Source organism: Euprymna scolopes, chromosome 10 (genome assembly GCF_053919585.1).
Source record: "Euprymna scolopes isolate OS-2025 chromosome 10, ASM5391958v1, whole genome shotgun sequence".
Classification (NCBI taxonomy): domain Eukaryota; kingdom Metazoa; phylum Mollusca; class Cephalopoda; order Sepiida; family Sepiolidae; genus Euprymna; species Euprymna scolopes.
In genome coordinates this window covers 136458318-136481440 of record NC_136491.1, presented here as the reverse complement: position 1 = coordinate 136481440, position 23123 = coordinate 136458318, and positions in this window count along the sequence as shown.

Here is a 23123-nt window from a genome sequence, read left to right as displayed (position 1 = left end):
ATATTGTGCTACGTATGTCTGAACGAGAAAACAGCAATTATTAGATTAAACGATAGCGGAAAGTTATTTAATAAAAGATTGAACTTTTTATTGACAAAATTATGCGATTAAGACAGATTGTCTAAGTATCTGTGTGCTGGATATTTGTTGACGAGTTTTTCTATGTGCTGGATACTCGTTAATGATTTTTTCTGCATGGAGGAATTCAATGACATATTTCTGCTTCTGATGTACGTCCATGGCAGGGGGTTCGTTTCTTGGAGTCTTACACCGTCAATATCTGCAACAGAGAGATTAAACTTTCAGGTTCTGAATGCATACATTCAGTCATTATAACACTGTAATTTGCAATCCTCTCTGATCCAATCAGGCGGATAAAATAGGAGGCTTACTTTTAGAACGTCCCTCCTACTTGTATATTTTTATCCTGCCAGCCATGATCGAATAAAAGTAATTGTTGATTATATTTTAGTGTCTAGCGACTGTACTACTAATTTCTGGCTTGTCAATATGGTTATTGTTAGGTTATTACCGGTGGCTTCCTGGTCATTAACTGGTAACCATGGAGAAAACCCACACACAGCACGACCAGGATTTGAGAATTAAATGCGTAGGTTTTCTTAATTGTGCGAAGTGCTCAATTGCCTTGTTGATATTTAGCAACTGTTCAACGCGCATGTAGAATATTGACACAACGTTAGTTGAATGTGGGGAGCTCAACGAGTTCCTTCAATATTAATTTATCTGAAAGAGTTCAGAAGCGAGAGCCCACAATTATCAAATCTTTATACTTGTCTTTGTTTCTGAATTGTAAGATTACAGTGTGACTTTTGGTAAGTGGTATGTATTAATAATTGTGAGATTTTCGTATTCCAGGATAGATAGTAAATCTCTTCGGACTATTAACTTCATCCACAGTACGTATTTTCTAAATACCATTAAATGCTTTAAATGTTTAAATGTTTATTGCCTTGTTTAGGATGAAAAAGAGAAATTAAGAAGAAAAATAAAATCAATAATGCATCGTTTTCACATCAATTAAATGAAGTCGAGAAATGAACTACCAATCAGACACCATCCAAAATCATCATTTTTAATCATTCAACGTAATCTGCAAGGTGTTCATTAATAGATTATTTGCATAATCCCAAATTCTGGAATGTAGCATCAGTTTTGTTAGTGCAGAGGAAGTAAAAATGGAAAAAGTAAAATTAAAAGCAAAGACCCATGGCATAACGGATAAAGTAGTAGGTAAATTGAGTTTTAAGTGAAACTCTATTGATGAACTCATAACACTTATGCTCCCTTGATGTACATACTCCCAACTAATCCGACAAGCAGTAAAATCCCACCCCTTCACTATTGAAATCTCTAGATACGAGAAAACCTTTTACTCTAATAGTTTCTTCCCTTGAAACGCTAGACTTTGGAGTTCCGTACCTGTTTCTCTGACTATACTAACCTGCAGAAGTTTAAATGTAATGTGATCAACTACCTTGTTACTCAACTCCCCACATTTCTCTGTTAGACACCATCCCAAATAATAGCCCCTTATGTTCCAAACAACAATATGCCTAGCTTAGAATGAAAAAGAGTAAAAAAAAAAAAAATACAAACTTTCAATAATGCATCGTTTTCACATCAATTACTTAAATGAAGTCAAGAAATGAACTACCAATCGGACACCATCCAAAATCATTTTTAATCAATCAACGTAATCTGCAAGGTGTTCATTAATAGATTATTTGGACAATCCCAAATTGAAATCTGGTATCAGTTTTGTTAGTACAGAGGCAGTAAAAAATGGAAAAAGTAAAATTAAAAGCAAATACGCATGGCGTAACGGATAAAATAGTAGGTAAATTGAGTGAAACTCTACTGGGGAAGAGGAAAAGAAAGATAAGGAGACGACTAGAGAGTGAGAGGGATATACATTTTAATATAAAACATAATTCACCCCTAACCATCCTGCAACCACCTTTAAAATATATATATATATATATATATATATATATATATATATATATATATATATATATATATATATATATATATATATATATATACCAAACCTCAAAGGAAAAGAAAAAGAAAATGACAACAATAATCGCTCCTGATGATAATCGGATGCACCGATAGAAAGCGCTTGAGTAGAATATGGCTAAACAAGAACTTTTGGGCACCATTTTATACAACATACCAGCAGAAATAAAAAAAGACCGCTCGGCGATTAGAAAAGATATCCAGAAAAATTGGAATAAAAAATAACTATGTTGTGTTCAATCAGACGTGCTTAGATAATAACTTGCTGTCCAAATACACACACACACACACACACACACACACACACACACACACACACACACACACACACACACACACACACACACACACACACACACACACACATTACTCTTATTCACCCAAACAAAACGTCGCTTTGACGTAAAGGGGCGACTATTGGGGACTACGTGATGAGATGAAAGAGATGTTTGTTCACATTACATTTAAACTTCAGCAAGTTAGTACAGTCAGGGAAGCAAGAAACCAGGAGGGAATTTCAAAGTCTAGTAGTCCGAAAGGAAAAACTATTACAGTAGAAGGTTTTCCAGCATCTAGTGACATCAAAAGTAAAGGGGTGGGATTTTTCTGCTAGACGTGTTTGTAGGGCGCATGTACGTCGAGGAGTTACAATTTCTATGAGTCCCTCAGAGCATATTCCATTAAAGTAATTGTCAAACAGACACATGGATACATCATTTCAGCGATTGGAAACCTTTTTTCGAAAGAGAGAGACTAGTCGTAGATGCGCCAGCCCAGATATATGAGAAGATAATGACTCATATTTATTATGCCTCCGATAACTTTTGGCCGTAGATTATAGCATGTGCTCTTCGAAGTAGTGTTGGTTGTTGGTGGTTGTCGGTTCGGTATGGAGCGAATAAGCGATCGGAAAGATATAAATCGACGGACGACCGGTTTGTGAATGTTAAAATTAACATTGTCAGCTTTGAACAAGAAACTGTGTCAAATATTCATTTTCGTATGCGTCATTCGCAGATGAGATAAACCATATATATCATATCAAACATCTCGATATCGCAACACTTGCTAACGTACCCGTTATATGAAGGATAAATATTTACTACTACTACTACTACTACTACTACTACTACTACTACTACTACTCTATTGGGTGTTTTAAAAGTCTTGGGAACATAAGCTATTTATTATAGTTGTAATGTTCCCAAGACTTTTGAAACACCCTGTTTTAATAACGTAGTACCCTTAACGTAGTCGTAGTACGTACGTACGTTAGCGTAGGTCGATTTTCAACTCTTTTTTTTTTTTTTTTTTTTTGGAAAATGTGAAATGTCGGAGCAGAGAAAGTTGCACACACATATGGAGAGTACAAATATAAAAAATAGGTTTCTAACATCAGTCGTTAGATGAGCATTTGATGTTAAAGATTGTCTTCTTTGAGACACGGAAGACTTTTTTTTTTTTTTTTTTTTTTTTACACAGTGATCACCACTTATCAAGGCCCGGAAGCCACTCAGGGATAAGGGTTGTGTGTGCAACTTTCTCTGCTCCGACATTTCACATTTTCCAAAAAAAAAAAAAAAAAAGAAGAGTTGAAAATCGTTTGAAAATTTATATGAAATTATTTAGTATTTCACAGTTTACTTCATAATAAGGAGTGTGTTTATTTATGTAAATAAACTATATAATGACTGATATGCTAAAAATTTAAAAAAAAAATATAATTGCCCCCCCCCCCAAATATTTTTCAAATGCCGCATTTTACTTTATTGTATTATAACTGTAACAGATAACAAAAATAATCAATTCTTTTTACTGTCAATGAAAAAAAGAAATGTTTTAATTCTGTTTGGAGAAGAAGTTTTAATATAAACTAAAACAAATTGTTTGCTTTCCTCTAGGAAGGTGTCTAGCTAAGCTAGCTTGTATAAAACACAAAATTGCCAAGTATGAAATAAAGCTATTTTTCTAACATAATGTCAAAATTCTCCCTATAATACTTCTTTCGAAGCAAAAAATGGCCTCATTTCATGGCGTAAAACTTTAGCAATTATATGTCTATGTCTTGCTTCAAGTCCACAGACTGATTAGCAGGCTTCGGATGTTAATTTTTGTGGCCCTTTCGACACTTTGTGAATGTGCAGGCAAATCAGGTAACTCTGGCTTTCTGCCGCTCATCATTAACTCCTGAAGTTCATGATCTGATAATTCTGCAGTCAATGCTGGCTCTGACACTCTACTTCGAGAAAAGTCTATTAAATGTGACCACTGTAAAGCGTCAAAATTTATTGTTGAATTTTTTTAAACGCTTTTTCGCTGGTTCGCCACTTATGAAAAAGAAAAGAGAAATCAAATTATTTTATTGACTTGAACAAATGAACACAACTTTTATTTATTTATTTATTTTATTAAATAACTAAGTTAAAATGAACGTATAGATCGACGTAAACAATTTGATCAGTTTTATGTAAATAAATGTTTACTTATATTGTTAAGATTCTTTTTATAACCTCTTCTCTCACTTCCATTTCATCTATTTTAACATTGAAAAACTTAATATTTTCAGGAAAAATGGCAAAAGCATTAAATCGAAGATTTCTTAAAGCAATTTCCTGAATTTCTGGAGGCTGTCATTACAACTTGCAATTGGCAGTTCACACGAACAAGATGAAATGTCAAATAATTTGTCAAGTTTTTTGACAAGAACATTTTTGGCAAATGTGGATAAATATTTTCTATTTATTTGCTTAACTTTTTAAAGCAGGTGTCCTGCAATTTGTGTACAATCTACAGTTCAGTTAATAAGGGCAAACGGGGGTTTACTCCCTTCCAAATATCCATAATGTCATTTGCCATCAATTTTGAAAGAACAAATGTATTTAAAGTTGGACGAGAATTCTTCATTATTTAATAACTTGGCGGAAAGTAGGGGGTTCTGTTGTATTTAATGGAGAAGGTGGGCCTGCAAATTTTGTAGAATCAGTACTGCGTGTAGAAATAGTTCATTAAAAATATATATTTTATGATATGTTAGTAATTAAACAAAGTAAATTATGAATGAAAAATGAAATTAGGAAAAAAAGATAAATATCAAAACAGTATAAAACACACGTCGAATAATTCTCAGAGAAATAGTCTTGTAGAGAAAAATGTTTTTTTTTTCAATACAAAATTATTAATTAGCACAAAGATTTAAAATATAACTTTTCTTTTTCTTAATAATTAAAGTTTGGTAAGACATAAAATGCAAAATATAATTATTTTTATGCTTGAATTAAGCCGGCCAAGGCAGTAAAAACACACGTGAGTCTCTGAGTACCTATTTACTATGCCTCCCCACGGGACAGAGTTAGACACCAGGGTCGTTTTTTAACGTGGAGAAAAGGTACAAAAATAAAAATTGTCTCAGTCGTGAAGGATTTCTCCTCCACCGAAAGAGAACAAGAAAATGAAGTGCAGCATCTGAAGAACAGATACTACACTTTGATCTTGACCAAAAGGCCAACATCACATCCGCCCCCCCTCCGCTCGCGCCCCCAATGTACACAGTAAAATCTTCGGAAAATGTTAAATGGTGTTCTAATTGGTAAATATCGGTGCGTTACTTACGGAAAAACGTTTAACTAAACTGCAAAAGCACCTATTAAGCCACATAAGTTCTATAATTGAATCCCCCTCCCGCAAAAAAAGAATGAAAAACAAAGATGTTTGGTGCTTATGTTTTTGTAAACCACATTAAAAACTACGCGAGACAAAAAAAAAAAAAGTACCCAATTTGTTGTACTTTTCTTTAACTGTAAGTCATTAAAAAAAAATGTCAGTCCGTAATTTTTTGATTGGTATGCCATGTGAGAAGGCAGTTTGCTAGGTGAAGCAAGCCGTCGTTCATGCTGCAGCGCACGCGCGTAGCGTAAACGGAAGCTGCAAAATGGTGGAAAGTTATTCGTGGGTTCGGGGGTTAATACCATGCAAACGGCTATCAGATTCGTTGTCAGCGACCTCAATTACATCTAAAAAACAAATGTTCTGTAGTAGCGTATCTGGATATTTACCACATTAAATTATTAGCATATAGATATTCTAATTTAATGTTTGTAGTATATTATCACCCCACCCCCTTTTTTAATAAATAGGATCTGGCCGATCACCGAAGACGCAATGTAAAAAGAAAAATCATGTCGCTTTTGGGTCATATGTGAAACTAAAATATACCTGCTTAGTTTTCTGGCAAGGATCCAAGGGTAGTATCTGTTCTGTCTAAAGATGGTATGATGATATCATGAGGTTTCCCTTCGCACCAGGCGTACATACAATGGAAATATGTCACAGAATATTGGAGATAAATTAGTAATTTTTTTAGCATATGTGCTGCTTCTTTAAGACGTCTAACTTTCCAATTTTAAGTGTGTGCAATTTTTGTTTTTTCTACAATTAATGCTATTAATTTCTAAGCTTGGTCTGGTTAGTAATTTTCCCTTTTTTAGCATCTAACTGACTCTCCATCTTGCTAATCTGTCAATTATTTTGACCTCGTTCCATATAGGGAAGTGTGTTCCTTTTTCTTTCCATAGGTGATTAGCTAGTCTAGACTTTTCGACCCCCTCCCGTGTCACGTTGCACAAATAACACTCAAGATGAGAACAATAGTCTGATCAATCCAAGTAATACAAACAATTAGCCTCATTTAAAAAAATCAGAACTGTAAAATAATAAATTACTTCATTTCTATGTTATTCTTATGTACAACCTATTATTCTAGCATTTAATGTAGTACGTGTTTATGCACGAACACATGTAAATTAGCAGAAAAAAAAAGAAAATCGTGCTTTTTTTAAATGCTTAAAGAGATGTTGAGTTATTCATTGAACATAGAGAGAGGGGCAAGAGAAATATAAAGAGATTGAGAGAAAGAATGAGAGAGAGAGAGAGAGAGAGAGAGAGAGAGAGAGAGAGATAGATGGGTAACTTATGCAATTAAGTGTAAATGATTGGAACAGAAATATTTTCAAACACAACTCAATCCTAGAACTAAAGAATATTTTAGCATCTAGCTTGTGTTATTAAAGTATAGATAAAAATACCGTAGGGAAACAAATTTTGGTTGGCTCATATTTAATCTAATAATAAATATATATCTGAATATTGTATCAAGACCCTACCCTGTACACCGGAAGTAGCCACATTCGAGTATCGTTCAGCTGATGATCTTTTAACTGTTATAACTGAGCGGATCTGTTGGCTCATGGATAATAAGGTAGGGTCACAGCGCTTGACATTTCGAAGACGTTCGACAGTGTTGCATTCTGGTCTTCTACACAAAGTTCAGGGTTATGGTATGAGTGGTAATGTTTTTGACATTATCAGATATTTTCTTTCTGACCAGAGCATCTTCTCATTCTCTTATACTATCAATGCTGGTGATCCTCAGGCTCAACTTTGTTTCTTTTCTACATTAATATTCATGTGGATATTATTCAACAGAGTAATATCTATGCCACTCTCTATTTTGGTGTTGTTTCTCGCCCATGTCCTTCGGATCAGTTGGAACAGGCATTTGATCTAGAAGTTGATCTGGGCTCTGCTGTAGATTGGGATATAAAATGGATTATTTTATGTTATCCCGTTAAGACTCTGTAGATACCTCACGGCGGATACAATTCTCTACCTGTACAAGAGCCAAGTTCATCCTAGGATGGAGTACTGTTGTCACATCTGGGAAGGAGCTACTAGAAGCACTTATCCTGCCTTGACAAAGTTCAAAATAGACTTTGTAGCCTAGTAGAAGATGCACTTTTCTCTTCCCTGCAACCTCTTTCCCACAAAAGAGACGTTGCGATCCTGTCTCTGCTCTATCTTCATTTTCATGGCAAGCGCTCGTCTGAGCTCCAATATATGTTCCCCCTTTGCCAAACTTTCACAAGAAACACTCGTCTAGCTGAAACCACTATCAATAATTTCTCCCACTCTTTATCTATGCCTAAACCTAAACCTAGATTCCATGAACAAAGCGTCTTTTTTAGAAATGCATGCCTCTGGAACTCTCTTCCGTTTGCCTACTTTCCAACCGATTACAATATGGTCGTCTTCAAGTCCAACGTAAACAAGTTCTTGATTAGCCGTTCCCTTAAGTAATCCAATTTACCAAATTTACACTACTAATGATTACTATGACATTGCCCCATTGATTACGATATTGCCCTATTGAGGCAAAGTAACCCTTATCCTTGAGTGGCCTCTGGGCCTTGATAAGTGGTGACTCCTTTGTAAAAAAAGAAAAAAGAAAAAAAAGACTCAGCTTGCATATTTCAACCGCAATTGCATATTTCAATCTTCCTGAGATTTGCATTGATAGGTCTGCTTTTGAGGAGAAATAAATTCTAAAATTTCTTGGTTTTTCTTTCTTATCCAAATTTCTCGAAGTTCATAATTAAATCGATTGCTCTTTCTCCTTCCCATAAAATCGGTTCTCTCTATCGGTCCAAAACACTTTCTCACACTCAAAACCATTTTCTATCCCTAAAGTCTACTATCAGAGCATGTATTGTGCACTGTTGTCATACTTGGGCTGGTGAATCTCTGTTCATTTGAGAGTTCTTTATAAAGTGCAGAAACGTATTTGCCATTTGATTAGCCTCCACCTTTTCTTTTTCTCTGCACCCTCTCTTTCACAGACGTGGTGTTGCTATTCTCACTCTTTCCTACAAATACTGTTATGACATGTGTTCTGTAAAATTGTCCGATCTATTCACTACTTCCTTTGTTCCAGCTCGTTTGATTCGATAGACTAGTGGTCTTCGTCCATTTATTGTCTTGATACCTCGTTGTAATAGAACTTCCTGACTCAGAAGCTTCTCTTTCTGCTAACTGTTTTCCTCGTACTTATAGCCTTAGTTTTAAAACTAAAGGAATCTCCTGTAGTTGCAATAATAATCTTTCGTTCTTGTTAGCTCCTTACGTCAAGTGACTTCACGCCCTTTCTGGAGCGATTTTCATAAAGAAATAAATCTGAACTCTAAACATACATTAACTCTATAGATGAATAAACATACGAAATATTTTACTTAAAGAAAAATTCTGATATACCACCACCATCATCTTTTTCAATCATTTCCAGTGTTTTATTTATATACTTTGTACTTTAACAACTAACTATCTTCTCTCCTCCATCTTTCAAAAAAACAAAACAAAAAAAAAAAAATGTCTGACCAATTTCACACGTGGAGGTCAGCAGACAGAATTGTGGGTAATTTTTATAGAACCTTTGTATCCTTAAGTAGAGAACATTCCCATAAAAGCGATAACAAAAACAAACAAAAAAGATTCTATTTTTCTTCAATGTTTTGTTTTACCCCCCCCCCATAAAGAAAGCCGAAAATTGAACCTTGGAAACGCTGAGACATTTATTATCGCCCATTTTTTTTTTCTCACCCCCTTTTGTGTCTCTACCCACCTCGATGTTTCTAGGTGCGTCCTAACATAAAGAAGGGTTTTTTTCTATCTGTAGGTCTGTCAACTAGCCCATTTGTAATAATGCTCGCTAATGAGTCGCGAGACCGGAGTTTAATTCATTTTTTTAGAAGATGTACCCGGCGTTGCCCGGTATTAAACGCAACGTTAAATTCCTTAAGAAAAACAACAAAAAAACCAAAAAAATAAAACGGAAAGAAACTGAGACATGTTCATGCGAGTATTACATTTTTTCTAAACAGTTTACTTCTTGTGAGTAAAAAAAAAAAAATACTCGAGCTGAGATCGAACCCAAAACCTAAAGACAGTGAGTCAAGTACGATAACTATTAGGCTAGATTGACACGTATTTTAAAAAAGTGTTTTCAAACCTTCCTATTGTTAACATAATGTGAACGATTCGCACATGCGCATTCGTGAAACAATTGACAAGCAGATAAAACTCCGATGACTCCTCAAGTACCACGTTTTCAATGTTGACCCCTTACCAGCCCTTTTCCTCCGGATGAAAACCAATTTAAAAGTTTTCCACATGTCTGAATACCCTATATACCAAATTTCAAGTCTGTAGATCCAAACTTCGTTGAGTATATAGGTTGAGAAGTGTCCTCGCACACATTCTCACTTTTATAGATATAGTAGACCAGAGGGAGGGGTCATCGCTTATTAAAGCCCATGGACCACTTGCGGGTATAGGTTAATAAGTGGCAGGTGGCCGGTGAGACAAGATTATGATGTTCGGTAAAGATGGAAATTGGGTACGGTTTGATTATTTAAGAGGACGGCTCAACATTAGACTTCGGGCCAAGATCAAAGTGTAGTATCTGTTCTGATGCTACATTTCAATTTTTTTGTTCTCGGTTAGTGGAGGAGACATCCTTCACGACTGAGGAAATTTTTTATTTTTGTTGCTTTCTCCACATTAAAAAAAGACCTTGGTGTTTAACTCTGCCCTCGTGGGGAGGTAAAGTAAATAGGAGCATTAGATTTAAAAACAAACATGCTGTAGTCATCTGGTAAGCAGCCACGCAGATAGTTTTTCAAGAAAATAAAATTTGTTTATGGAATTTTCGTTTAGATTTATATATTAGATAAAGAATAAGCGAAATTGTTGACAGTTGTTGTAGCTAGATGAGTGCCTGTTACGAATCTTCTACACGGTGGAAAAGGTCATAGCTAGAAGCTCAGTCGAGCACATGTCATGAAAATAACTGTAGAGTAAGAACAAACTAGCAACATTTCTTCTGTGAGAAAAAAGTAGTATAAAGGAGAAAAGGGTTTCGCTCACTAGATTTCGAAGCTAGTTTTGTATCCTGTCAAGGTAGGAAAGGGTTTTCAGAGCAGCGTCTCCCTTTCAAAACCTAAAAAATGGCACAATGCTCTTATTTTAAACACTTATCATTATGAGGTGAAAATCAAGGGTAAGTGGAGCAACCCAGGAAAAGGAGTGACCTCTTGTATTTCTGTGTACTAGCCAATGAAAAGGGAATCTTTGTGTCGCCTTTAACTACAGTCGACCACTTTATTTTTTACTAGGTTTATCACGCTTCAATTTGAAATAATAGTTGCCAGTCCTTTTAGTTATCATTACTTTAATGGCAGGTGCTCGACCGAGCCTCAATCTATGGACAGCTACAACATCCATACACAAAACTTGTCTAGCTACAACCGCTGTCAAAAGTTTCCCTTTCTCTTTCTCTTTACCTAAAACTAAACGGAACTTCCATGGGCAAAGTTTATTTCCAAGAACCGCCTGCTTGTGCAAAACAATTTCGCGAGGGTCCTTCCCAACTCACTACAATATGGTCGTTTTCAAATCCAATGTAAACAAATTCTAGTTGAGCCGTATTCTTAAATAATTAAAAATCTGCCCAATCACCATTATCATTACACGTCATCACGATGTTCTCATTAGAAATAAATTTATATTACTGTTTCATTTATTCAGCTCAAGGTGTACATAATGCGTATCTTCATAACTAGTAAAAAAAATGCTAATTTATATAATGAATATTTGGTGTCTACCTTTAACTGAATCTACGTTGTATTTCTCTTATTTTAGTAACTCAGTACCACTGGACTGCTTTTTGACTATAACGTAGTCGTTTTCAAGTTCAATGTAAACAAATTCTTTATTGAGACGCCCTCTTAAATAATCAAATTCTGTCTAATCACCATCATCACTAATCATTGCGGTACTGTCTCAATACTCATTTCACTAAGAGAGACGATGTCAGAAAAAATCCGACAGATCAGATACAGAAATATGTGGTAAAAGGACTGCAAGTGACAAACTTAATCTAAATTCTCTCACAGACACACCAGGTTTAAATTGAAAAAAGCAAAAAAATCACGGATCCAGGGAAACAAGCATTCCCTAACAACAACGGATATTCAAGACAACAAAACACAACGGCAGACAAAGTGTCTTCTCGATTGAAAAGCAAACCAGAGGATAGTGCTACGTCTGCCCCTCTCATATATAAAAGCTACGTCTGCCCCTCTCATATATAAAAGCTACGTCATCGACTATCAGTAGCAGTTTGGTGGTGGGGGGTTACCCGACGTCTTCCATATTTACTCTCCTCTTTTTCCTAAGACTAGCAGCTCACACGAAATCTTCCTCCTTTATTTCCCTGTCAGCGGCGTCAACAAATAATGCGAAAGCCTTCGCCCTTTCTTTCTCATAGCAACACAAGCCGTTCACTCAACGACTGCAACAAGCATCACAATTACAAGATTGTCTATTTCTCTTCTCAGAACTTTTTGTCAACAAAGGACACTTTTCATTAATTTCAATTTAACTAACCTTGATGCTACAGGACATTTCTATGTTTTCTTCTCTTAACTCTTTTTTTCAGCAAAGACAATTCTAATTAACTCCAGTCTGAACTTTTTGGAACTTTCTTATCGTCAAGGGGATTTTTCATTCAATACGTTTCATCATCAATAAATATTTAATTTAATATTCCATTTATCTTTCTTGCTATCAGACGCTATTTTTGTTATTGTGACGGTCGTTATCGGGTATTGAGATACAATGCCTCATAGCATACAATATAACACTGGTGTCATTCGTATTCACAAAAGCTGCTATCAAGGGTCAAAATATAACACTGGCGTCAGAAGTATCCAGAACGATTGGTTCCAGATAGTAACAATATAACAGAAACTAATCATGTAACCTGTTGACGTCATTGGATTTGAATCTGATCACAACCGGAAGTAGATAACATCTAATGACAAAACCGTTTAGGGGGGTTTAGCAGAGAAGCCAATAAACGACAAAAAAGCCAATAATTCAAATATATAAAACAATAAATGTTACCAAAAAGAACGATAAGTTACTCTTCTACCTACCTTGATAAGTTTTGTGTGTTTTAACGGAATCTAAAGCTTTTATTCGGTCCGAAAAAGAACTTGTGTCGAGTTGCTAAAGTAAACAGGCAAATCGAAACGAAAATACGCTGTTTTCGGAGTATCCAAAATGGTTCAAAAATCGACTCCCCCCCCCCCAAAAAAAACAAAACAAAGCAAAACTAAACATTGATAGAAATCCAGCAATAAGTGTCAGGAAGTGTCACAGTAATAATTATTGGGTGGATTTTTACTAGTATTTTGTTTGTTTATTTTCCGAACTTACAGCGTGTTTTCATTTACATTTGGATACGTATATCAAATCCATTACCAAGGTCGCTGGAAAAATGGTGGGATCCTTCTACCTCTCCAGTAGATATCTCACTCCTGATGCAATTCTCTACCTATGTAAAAGCCAGGTACGGCCAACGATGGAGTACTATTACCACATCTGGGAAGGAGCTGTTAGACGCAGCTAATCCTGCATTGACAGAGTTTAAAATAGAATTCGAAGTTTAGTGGGAGATGCCCCCCCCCCTGCAACCTTTTTCCCACAGAAGAGACGTTGCGAGCCTGTCTCTGCTTTATCGTTATTTTCATGGCAAGTGCTCAGCTGAGCGTCAATCCGTGGTGCCTCCCTGGCCCGACTTTCACGAAAACACTCGTCTACCTGAAACCACTATTAATAATTTCCCCCAGTCTATCTGTGCCTAAACCTAAACATAGATTCAATAAACAAAACTTCTTTCTTAGAACTGCACGCCTGTGGAACTCTCTTCCGATTGCCTGCTTTTTAGCTGACTACAATCTTCAAGTCCAATGTAAACAAGTTCGTGATAAACCGTTCCCCTAACTAATCCAATTTACAAAATTCCCACTACTTATGTTTACTACGCTATAATCGCATTGACTAATGTATACCCAGTAACCCTTATCCTCGAGTGGCCTCCGGACCTTGATAAGTGGTGATTCCTATGTGAAAAAAAATTAGAAGTAACATTTATTTGTTATATATTTTTTAACTATTTTTTCGAATCTATGTAGATTATAAAAGAAATCCTATATTTGTAATGTTTAAATATTTAATATTTGAAATATTTCTGCTTAAGTAACTTTCTTTGTTTATATTAACATTATCTGTTTAAATTTATTTTGTTTTTATCTTTGTTAACTTATCGTCTGTTTTTCAGATAAACTAATTTACATTTTAAAAATTATTTATTGTTGGTTTTGATTAAAAGATATAATTCGTTTTGATTTTTTAAAAAAAAATATTGTTGTTCGTTTTGATTTAAAAAAAATATTGTTCGTTTTGATTTTTTTAAAAAATATTGTTGTTTGTTTTGATTAAACAACTTATTGTTGTTCGTTGTATTTAAAAAATATTCATCGTTAATTTTAAGTGTTTGTTTAATAATTGTTTATTGTCTACATTCATATTTCATGTTTTGCAATATTTGTCTTCTGCTACAAACATACGTAATTTTATGATTTTTTTTATATATTGAATAAATTTCAGTTTAACTATAAATCGAATCGTGTTCTTTTCTTTTCTTCTTTTTAAAAGTAATTTTATTTTAGTCTTTAAAATCCATGAAACAACGGAATCTTAACGCATAAACATACAACTTTTCCGTTTTGATGTTTTTAAATATTGAACGAGTTTCAATACAAACCATGTTCCGTATTTTTCTCTCTTTTTTTTAATGCAAGTTTTAACTTTTCTAATGCTTTTTGTGATTTTTTTTTATTCATTACCGACAGTCTGACTATTCGACAGATATTACTTGCTAGGAATTCAGTGTTGACGTCTTTTTCAGCTCACGGGCCTTGATGACATATTACGAAGGTCGTGCTATTTACACCCAGATTTTATTTTTATTGCTAAACGCACAAATTGAATGGACGCATGTTAAAACGCACAGATTTAATGGATGCATGTTAATAAGATCTGTCCTTGTTTTGCGATCATTTGAATCTAATACCTTTTTTTTTGTTGTTGGGCGTGTGATTGTTGACTCTAATCTCTTTTTCTCATTTGGACAATTAAAAAACTGGTGAAGGCGTTTTTACAGGAAAACGCTTTCGGATTTTCCCAGTCAATATTTACGGATATTTTTCGGCCTTTTCTTTCTGTTCTGCTTAAGGCCATTAGCTTTTGTTTTATGGTGAGAGACAGAAAAAAGTGCACTTTAAAATTTTGTTCAATAGGATTTCGGAGTATTCAGCTTTTGTTTGTGTTAAGATGCTTAAACTATACAAATTGAATAATTACTAAGTTCACATATACAACGAAAACAATTGCATTGATGTACGATAGTATAAAGATTCATGCTATTTAATCGATTACATTATTAAACCTTTTCACATATCTATATATATTAATACCGTAGTACCATTAACGTGCGTACGTATGTGTGTCACGGTTTCCAGATTATAAATTATACGATCGAAAATCCTATCTATTAAAAAGGAGGATAGAAGGTGATAACTAGGGCTTTGACAACAGCATATTCTTTTCATTGTTTGGACTCTCGAGTATATATCCGACACAATTAGACACAATTAATCAACCGAGGGTCTACATAAAAAAACATATAAGATATCAATGGATATATACCTGAGAATCAAAACAAGGAAAAGAATATACTGTTGTCGTAGACCTAGTGATAACATACTACGAACATTAAATTAGTATATAGACACGCTAATTTAATGTTCATAGTAGGTTGTCACCTTCTATCATTTTTTTTAATAAATAGGATCTCCCGATCACCGGAGATGCAATGGTAAAAAAAAAAAAAAAAGATAAAATAGAATAAAAATAAATGATGTCACCCTTGGGCTATACGTGAAACTAAAATATAATTTCTTGATTTTCTGGCTAGGATCCAAGGATAGTATCTATTTTGTCCAAAGATTGTATAATGATATCGTGGGGTTTCCTTTTGCGTCGGGCGTCCATACAATGACAATATATCATAGACACACTATGCGGCATACAAATATCTGTACGTGATGTGGCCAAGCTTATCAAAAACCTTGATTCTAGTAAAGAAACTGGCCACGACAACATTCCAGCCATAGTGCTCAAAAACCTTCAACCGGAACTAGCTCCCATACTTACAAAGCTATTTAAGCATTACCTTAAGGAGAAATGTTCCCCAACACTCTGGAAAACTTCATCAATTTGCCCTGTATTTAAAAATCCCAGACATCAGTCATCTCCATCACAGTACAGACCAATCAGTCTTCTGCCCACTATGAGTAAAGTGCTGGAATCTGTAATAAACAGAGAAGTGGTCAACCACCCCCGCAAAAATAACTTGTTCAGTGACATGCAATATGGTTTCCATTCTGCGAGATTTACAGCTGACGTACTAACTGTAATATCACACAAGATTAGTGAATTTCATGACAGGGGCTTCGTTTCTAGAGCAATAACTCTTGATATATCAAAGACTTTTGAGAGAGTATGGTATAAAGGTTTACTTTACAAGATCGCTAGCTATAGAGTACTGGAAATGTTTCCTCAATTATCAAATCTTTTCTCTCTGATAGGCTTATAAGAGTAGTTGTTGATAAGAATAAATCAAAAACTCATAAGATTAACGTCCCTCAAGATTCCATCCTGGTCCCAACCCTCTTCCTGATCTTCATCAATGATCTCCCAAATCCTATTCTTAGATCATTCGTAGACATTTATGCACAATCTATGGCAACACTTCAAAGGCCAGCAATGACCAAGATCTTTCTGATTCTCTCCCTTTTGATCTTAAGAACTTGGTGAAATAGAGAAAAAGGTGGCTGGTTAATTTTAATGCATCGAAAATCAAACGTCTCTCCTTTCATCATAATCGCAATTGAAATGAATGGCTTTTGTCTTGGGGAAGCTCCGTGTCTTGACAAGCTTCCGGAACTGACCTTCACTCCTGATCTGAAATGGAACATATACATCAAATCTGTGGCCAAGATTGCTTGAAAAATGGCTGGATCACTCTAGCGTTCCAGCAGGTATCTCACTGCGGATGCAATCTTCTATCTGTATTACAGCCATGTAACAACGGTACTCCATTAAAATGGAGTACTGTTACCACATTTGGGCAGGAGTTGCACAGCGAGCCCCATCCAGCTATGATATAGTTCAAAACCGGCTTCGAAACCTAGTAAGTAATGCCCTTTTCTTTCCCACAGAAGAAACGCTGCAAGCCTGTCTCTTCTCAATCGTTATTTTCATGGCAAGTGCTCGACTGAACTATGGTCCGCCTTGCCAAACTTTTACAAAAAGACTCGACTAGTTACAGCCACTATAAACGACCCCCACTCTCTATCTATGCCTAAATTTTAACGCAAATTCCATTAGAAAAGCTTCTTTCTCAGAACTGCCCGCTTGTGGAACCCTGTTCCGCTGTCCTGCTTCCCGGTTGAATTCAACATGGTAGCCTTCAAATCCAGTTTAAACAAATTCTCGTTGAGCTGTCCCCATAAATAATCAAATTTTACCCAGATTTACACTACTACCTGACATTCATTAACTCTTATCCTAGAGTGGCCTTCGAGCTCGATAAGTAGTGACTCCCAAGAAAAAAAAAACCCTCCTATAAGGATATTGGAGATAAACCATAATAACCAGATATATATTCTGACACTACATTAACCAGATTGCGTAGATAAATACTGTTATGGTTTGAACAAAGGGATCTCCATTCACGCTGAACATTCACAGAATACCAACGGCAATAAATTACATATGAAAGATGTTGCTGTGGAATTTCCACAGGTCTCGCTAGTTATGTAATAAAATAGCAACCGAATCAAGAATAATAACCGTATCTTTAAGACACGACTCTTTGATATACGAACTGGATAAAGCAGGGAAAGATAGAGCTGTAGTCTTTTATATATTCGCTCATGTATGGAGTATTGTTGTCATATTTGGCCTGGTGCATCGGCTACTAGTCTCTCACTCCTGGACAAGGTTCAAAAGAGAGTCGCCAATCAGATAGGTCCTGAACTGTCATCTAAACTTCAGCCTCTGTTCCATCGATGAAATGTAGCATCCCTCTGCCTGTTCTATAAGTACTTTAACGGTAAATGTTCCGACGAACTGCAAGCACTTGTACCCCCTCGACATAAATACTCCCGACAAACCCGACAAGCAGCTAAATCCCACCCCTTCACAGTAGAGATCCCTAGATGTAAGAGAGCCTTCTACTCCAGTACTTTTTTCTCAGAACCGCTAGACTTTGGAATTCCCTTCCGGGTTCCTGCTTTACCAACTGTACTGACATGCAGAAGTTCAAGTGTAACGTGAATCGACATCTTGCTGCCCAATTCCCCACATAGTACACCTGTAGCTTATGTCCCTGATAGTAGCCCCCTACATCAAAGTGGCAATGTGCCTTGTTTGGGGGTGAAAATGTAATAAAAATGTAATATATCCAAACCTTTGACAAGATCTGGATTAGAAGGGATTATCACAATGCTATAGTATTTCCAGAGGAATATTCAACATAATCAGATCTTTCCCAGACAATAGAAAATTCCAGCTTTTCTTCTATGGCCATACGTCTAAACAACATGATATTAATGCAGGTGTGCTCAAGGGGTCGATCCTAAAACCTTTATTATTCCTAATAATTGTAAATGACCTCCCTGCTAAAATTGTGTCTGATATGAGTTATATTTGCTGATGGCACTACGCTCTATAATGGACATGAGGGAAAAACGAATGTACACATATCCAAAGCAATGACAGAAACCCTAGAAAATGATCTTTAGTCTGCAGTGAAATGGGCCCATAAAAAGATCGGGCCAATATCACAGTGTACTATCTGTTCTGATGCTGCATTTCATTTTTTTCTTTCTCGATTAGTGGAGAAGAAATCCTTCATGACTGAGACAATTTTTATTTTTGTTTCTATTCAAAGTGCCCCTTATTGGGGAGCTGGATTTTCCCCACATTAAAAACTGACCTTGTGTCTAACTCTACCCTCGTGGGAAGGCAAGCATATAGGAACATTTAAAGCCACTAAAACTAAGCTTCCATCCTTTAAAAATTACAAAAATCCTAACGTTCACAGGCAACATGAATTGGAACAAATACATTGAGGACATTGCCAAGGCTGCTGCACAGAAGGTGGGCTCCTGCTACCGTGCTAGCAATCTACCCACACCTGGCAGTATCCCGTATCTCTACAAAGCCACCATTTACCTATGCATGGAGTATTATTGCTACATTTGGGATAGTGCATCTACCACTGGTAATTGAGAGATCGGACCCAGTTTTATTAAATATCTTGACTTAGATATTTGTGTAAATTTTCATCTGATTTTCGATGAATTTTGTTCATCTAATTCCATTTTTTTTTCGTTTCGCGTTTGCTTCTACAATGCTAACCTTTATGACCAAGCTTGCCGCAATTTTTACAAGTTTTATTCCGAAAAGGGCAAAATTTCTCCCAATGTAATTCTCCACATAAGTAGCATGGTCTCGGGGTAATTTCTTCTGATTTTATATGGTTCGATCGTTTTTAAAATGCGGATAGCCATTTTTTTCCCCTTTTTGTAGGGGAGTAATTTTTTTTATTTCTATTGAGAATATGGTTGGACATATTTCTCTTTTTTAGGGAAGTAATTTTTAAATTTATATTTCAGTTTCCTGGCGTAGGCTACGTCCGATTCTACTGCATTTTTAGAATCGCTTCTTACGCTTACAACCTTTTACCAATCATCCGCAAGTTTCTGTAGAATGAGATTGCGTTTGCTTTAGCGTTTTGCTAGTAATTTCGCCATTCTTTGCCGACATTAGTCCTTGAGCAAAAATGAGACATTTAAAATCATCTGCCCTCAATTCTGCTAGTCTAAAGTCCTTTTGATATGCGACAATATATTTTAAGATATGACATTTTTAATATACGAACATACATTTTAAAATAGACCTTTCAGTATACAAACATCTATTTTAAAGATAGTTCTTTCAATACAAGAACATATATTTTTAAGATACATTTCGACATGCGAACATATATATATTTTAAATGCAATATAGATATTAATTTGTGCGAAAGTTATCGGGTGTGACAAATTTTGAAACTTGAAGTTTCTTCACTAGTTGAGGAACACACACTTACGTGAGAAAAAAAATAACACAATAGCAGTAGTAGAAGAATTATTGAAAAATCCATTATGGTGCCCATAATGGCTAGTAAGGCTTCAAAAAATGATGCATGAATAGTGAGATAGAGTCTGGAATTAGATGTTCGCAGCGACACGAGGAAGTCGAATATCATTAAAGATCATTTTGTAGGTTTCGACGAAGAAATAATTTACAGCGAGGATACTTAATAGTTAACACCGTTTCAACTAGAATTAGAGAAAGCAAGAATAACTTTTCCTGTCATCATGCTGATTATGGAGCGTTCAGCATAGATTATTTCGAGAATATCCTTGTCCTGTCATTCTTATCAATGTGTCAATCGTCACTAACAAAGTCTAAAATGGCTGTAACAGACGAAACGGTAGGAGAATGGATTTAAGATTACCACGAGGTATCTATGTTATCACAAAGCGCAGTTCGCCCGTCGGAAGAACAATCTATCTATATATCTATCTGGTCAAGCTCCTTGCTTGGACCAATGTGACTCTCTCTCTCCCTCTCTCTTTCTCTCTCTCTCTCTCTCTATATTTCCCTGTCTGCCATCAGTTGCCTCAAATCTTGAGCATCACAGTTAGCATCATTTACAATTTGCTGGTTGTACGTGGATCTAGGTTGTCCTACGCTCGTCCGTCCGTGCCGTGGAGTCCACAACAATACATTTCTCACCAGCTCTTGCTTGCTTCCTGATGATAGTAGATATGGCAGGTAGGTTGCCATAAAGTTGCTGCTTTGTGGGACGATCTTGCCAAGATATATTTATCACTGTTCGTAGCATACGGGTGTACATGACATCTAGCTTTCATAACTAGCACACATAACTGACGCAGATTACAGAACAAGAAAGACCATCTGATCATCCGAGGGATGAAGGATGACTCGCGCTGGGAGTTTGTTTAAAATGAATCTGGTTTGTAAAGAGCCAGTCTCACTCTCTTATCCAAATCAGCCTGACCCAGTGCTTATAATGTTGAGTGCAATGTTACGTTGCCCGGGAACCAGCACATTGTAATTTTCAGTCGCAAAGCAGACAAAGAATAGAAAACAACTTCAACACGCTTTTTCTTTGTAACAACATTTATTTTCTCATTGATACGGCCGTGACGTCCCTGAAGTGATCGTCTTCTCAAAAGTACTCTCGAATTTCATCCACGCTTCTAACGTGATCTTGAACGTTATTCCTGTCTCTCACATGATTTCCCTTTTAAAGTCTTTATTTTTCCCTACCGATGACGTCATTTCGCATATATTTGCATACGCGCGTCCGCGCTGTTATACTCGTACAATTTTCGGTTTCATTTCAAGATGGCGGTAGGCATTATGACAAAGGCATTGCCAAGCACAGTTTTTCAGTGCACTAAATTAATGATGGACATTGTTCCCAAAGAAGCATCCAGCATGCATATCCAGAGAAAGTGTTGAAGAACGAGTCTCTATTTGTAATGAGATTGTTTTGCATTCGTGCAAACAACTGTTGTCTTCAATTGTATATAAGCTTGTCTTAACAGGACTGTGAATAAAAAGAGTATGATCACATCACTGAAAACCTTATTCATAAGGTTATTTGAAAAACAAATGAAAAACACTAGATAATGTTATTGCTGTGGTGATGAAGCTTACAGATATTAATGAACTTTTCCGCTTATCATAAAGATCGGGAGAATTTGTCTCTCGGCGATAATACTCGAGTTTTACACTTGTGAGTGACAGCCGAACTAACGTATACCTCCACACTTGATTATTGAGATGAGTATTATTTATCAATTTATTAATTGCGAACTATTATTCTCATCATCCTAACTATTCCTCTATCCTGTAGCGCAGTGGATAGAGACGTTGAATCTCTACAGTTTCAGATGAGAATTGTCTGAGGATAGCGATTTCAATCCTACCCAAAAGCCGGCCAGAGGCTTACTTGGCCAAAAACGTGGTGAGACGACAACAACTACAGAAGGCAGTAATTGCTGAGAATGCAGTTAGGAGATTTGGAGTTCCTATCTCGTCACAGTTACCACCTGACGAGGCCAGAGGAATAGTTGGGCGAAACGTCGTGAAACAACAACAACTAAAAAAGATGAGGATAATAGTCCGCAATAAATAATTTTTTTTATATCTTTGTTTTATTAAATGAATAGAATCATTTCTTAAATTACTTTTCTGAAATTTTCGGGGGCACATACCTTTTTCGATAACGACCTTTTCTCTCTTTTTATTCTGCTGGTAATATTAAACGGTACGTATTGTGGCGCAATGAGGAAGCTCCCTTTTTGAGGGAGTGGGGCTTCTGCATTAACAAATCTTGTAGAAAACTTGTCCCGTACTCATGGGGGAGATTTGTAGATACTGACAGAGGCAGGTATTTCAAAATGTCAACGCATATCAGCTTGGCTCAGATTTATGCAACCGGGTGCTCATTTGGCAAAAGTCAAACCTGGCTGTTGTCGTCAGAAATTTTAGCAATGATAATATTTAGTGCCGTTGTGTTTTTATTAAATGCATGCATGTTCTCTATTTCTCTCTCTTTCCCTTTCTTTTGTTCTCTCTTTATTATCAATGTCTTCTCTCGTTTTTAAAGAGAGAAGAATTGTATTGAACAGTCGGCGGACGAAAACAGTTGAAGTCAGGATAGTGGACGAGACGCGTCGCGTGCCTCTGCGCTGTTCGCTGTTTGGGCCGTAGTCGAGAATAAATTAAGTTAAAGTGATCCTTAACAGTTAATAATAATTTTATTTTATGAATAATGCTTTTGTTTGCTGCTTTCTTGTTCAAAGGATGCATAAGTACAACGACGATAAAATGTTGCCCTTTATGACGCTGACCAAAAAATTGGAGACGAGACACACCAGCAGACGAAAAAAATCAACCCTAATCCATCCTAGTTATTAAGCTTTGGTCTAACGTACGTCTATCGTCCATGTGCATATTGTTTATTCCCCCGGGGAGCTGGTTACCGGGACGTAACAGAAGTTCCAGAGACGTCCTCACTACACGAAGTACTCTTCCCGGCAAACAATAGTAGTATAAGTGTAGGCTTCTCATGGAGAGAGCAAAGTATAGTCCGATCTTGTCGAGATTTGTTGTAAAGTCTGAATCCGATGCAT